At 39.5% G+C, this 2,677-nt stretch overlaps 1 pseudogene; it reads right to left on the reverse strand.

The window, feature by feature from the left end:
- Positions 1-294: 294 nt before the first annotated feature.
- LOC134480393 (ras-related protein Rab-18-like) lies at positions 295-2,050 on the reverse strand (annotated as a pseudogene).
- Positions 2,051-2,677: the final 627 nt, after the last annotated feature.

Consider the following 2,677-nt stretch of genomic DNA (forward strand, 5'->3'; position numbering starts at 1 on the left):
AGACAATCATTATGCAGCATCTGATAATCTGATAGGCTTATTTCCAGAGGCTTATCTAGTTAGATTGTTGAACATAATACAAAGCTATGATGACAATATAGTAATAACCATGACATTCAAGACAGTGTTACATGTAGTTCTGAGGAAGAATATAAGAGGAGAATCAGGGAGAAAATCCAGACTTCTGAGTAATTTTAGATATTAAAATAATGAAACATTTATTTTTGGAGGTGCCTAAGAAGTTAGTGAACATTCTAGAAAAAAAAATCTATACAGACTCAGTAATTATAAATCTTTTTTTTTATTGTGGAAAAAGTTTATTAATCTGTACAGGTTGGTTTTTAACAAACTCGTGGCTACTTGTTACAGTAACTTATCAACGATCTCACTGCAATAGCATCTCCCCGTCAGTCAGAGTTTGGAACAACAGACATTTCTCAAATTGTCATTTATAGTGTTTCCCTTCCCCATCTTCAAATCACAAAAATGTGTTTCTGAATAGCAACTAGCCATTTATGGAAGCCATAAGATACAGACAGTCATTACACAACAAGTTACAACTGAGGCACCTGGACAAACACTACCAACACGTGTGAAAAAGCACGTTGGTTTTAAAGTGGAGTATTAAAGGAGCTGTAATACACTGTTTATGTTCTTCTGAAACCCAAATGGAGGAAAGCCTGCCTGATGCCATGTAACCAAAACACTGCACCAAGACCAGGAACCCAGTGTGTACAACACGGGGTTAATGTCTGGATAACTGAGCTAATCATGGAGTAAAGTAAACACCAAACTTCCTTAAATTAGCAATACTATTTTGGAAGCATCATCAGAACAAATAGAGATTTAATTAGGAATTGGCCTGGGCTATATTCTGAACTGAGAATTTTACTTAGTACTAAGACTCTAAAACATCCTAGAAAAGCTGTGAATCATGCTTTGTTATTCCTCAAGGGGAACCTCCCCATGGTTCTAGTTCTACATACCAAGTAATTCAGTAATTAAGCAAAAGGGAAAACAAAAGCAGACTTGCAGCAACACATACTAGACAGATGTTTTTAAAATGACATGATAAATGTAAATCATAAAATCAAATGTACTCATGAAGGTACATCTATTTTACGTTACATAAAAACCCAAAACAAAAAACACCAAAAACAAAAACAAAAACAACCCCCCCCCTCAAAAAGCCCCATAGACTGCAAACTGCATGCTTACCACACCGCTTCACCTGGGAAAGCCAACGAGGGGTTTCTTGCAAATACTCACTGCCATGATAAAAACAATTATGTGCAAACTGCAAGGTCCCTATTAGCAGTTAAGAGTTTATATACAGAGAGATATCACTATCCGATCCAATATGCAAGAGACGGCTTCCCAGAGTTTGTAGCACAGAACAGTAACCGCCACAGGCTCCTCCCCCCCGTGGCTCTCCTCCCTGGGGGACAGCTTGACTCCTTTGTTCTGGTTCTCACTTTCCCACAGTCCAGGTGTCTGGATGATCTTTTCAACCAGCTCCTCAAAGGCACACTGAACACCATCACAGGTTTTTGCACTTGCCTCTATGAACAACATAGAATGCTTGCGTGCAAATTTCAAGCCTTCATTTCTATCGACTTCACGGTTTTCCTTATCAATTTTATTTCCAACTAGCATGTTCACTATGTCATTTCTTGTACAGTATGTTTCCAATTCATTTAACCAATTATACAGTTTAACAAAGGTGTCTCTTCTTGTGACATCATAGACTAATATAACTCCCTGTGCACCTCTATAATAGCTGGGAGTTAATGTTCTGAACCTTTCTTGGCCAGCTGTATCCCATATTGCAAGTTTAGCCTTATTTCCATCCACTGAAATCGTTTTCACCTTAAAGTCAACACCTATTGTTGCTGCAAGTTCTGGATCAAAGGTGTTGTCTGTGAACCTCAGGAGCAGGCTGGACTTGCCCACCCCACTCTTGCCGATGATGAGGATCTTCAGAGTGGTCAGCTCGTCCTCGTCCATCCTGCACCCGCTCTACTCCGACCCTGCCTTGGTGCCAGTCAGTGTTGCCCATAAATCTTTTTAAAATGAAAAAAAGTCAAGCATTTAAAGACGCTCTTACCTGGTATAATAAGGGAGGTGCTTCAGTTGGGAAAGGGCACATGGTGGACAAATGAAGAGACAAATGCACAAAACGCATGTATGAATAGTATGCATGTACGTGTGTGCATGCTCGCGTGCACACACACACACACACAGAGACAGAGAGAGAGACAGAGACAGAGAGACAGAGACAACCACAGAGAGAGGCAAATAGGTGGTAAGTGAATGGATGGATGAATGGATGAACTGATGGGTGGGTATGTGTGGGGTGGGTAGATGGATGGACAGACGGACGGACAGATGGACAGACAATTGTGGATAAGTGATAACTGGAAATAGCTTAGTTTTTGAAACTTCAAACCTGTGCCCCCTCAGGCTTCTGACAAGGTTTCCTAATCCTTCTACCAACTGAGGATCAAACATTTGAATACGGGAACCTATGGGAGCCATATTTATTCAAATCACCACACTATCTGTGGTAAAAATGATACAGTAATGTAAAAAGCTTCTACAATAAATATATTGAATGATGAAAATAGACATTATATAAATAAAAAATTAATAAATACTCCAGTGTTTGCTTTCTTTC

This window comes from Rattus norvegicus, chromosome 9 (assembly GCF_036323735.1).
Source record: "Rattus norvegicus strain BN/NHsdMcwi chromosome 9, GRCr8, whole genome shotgun sequence".
Taxonomy (NCBI): Eukaryota; Metazoa; Chordata; class Mammalia; order Rodentia; family Muridae; genus Rattus; species Rattus norvegicus.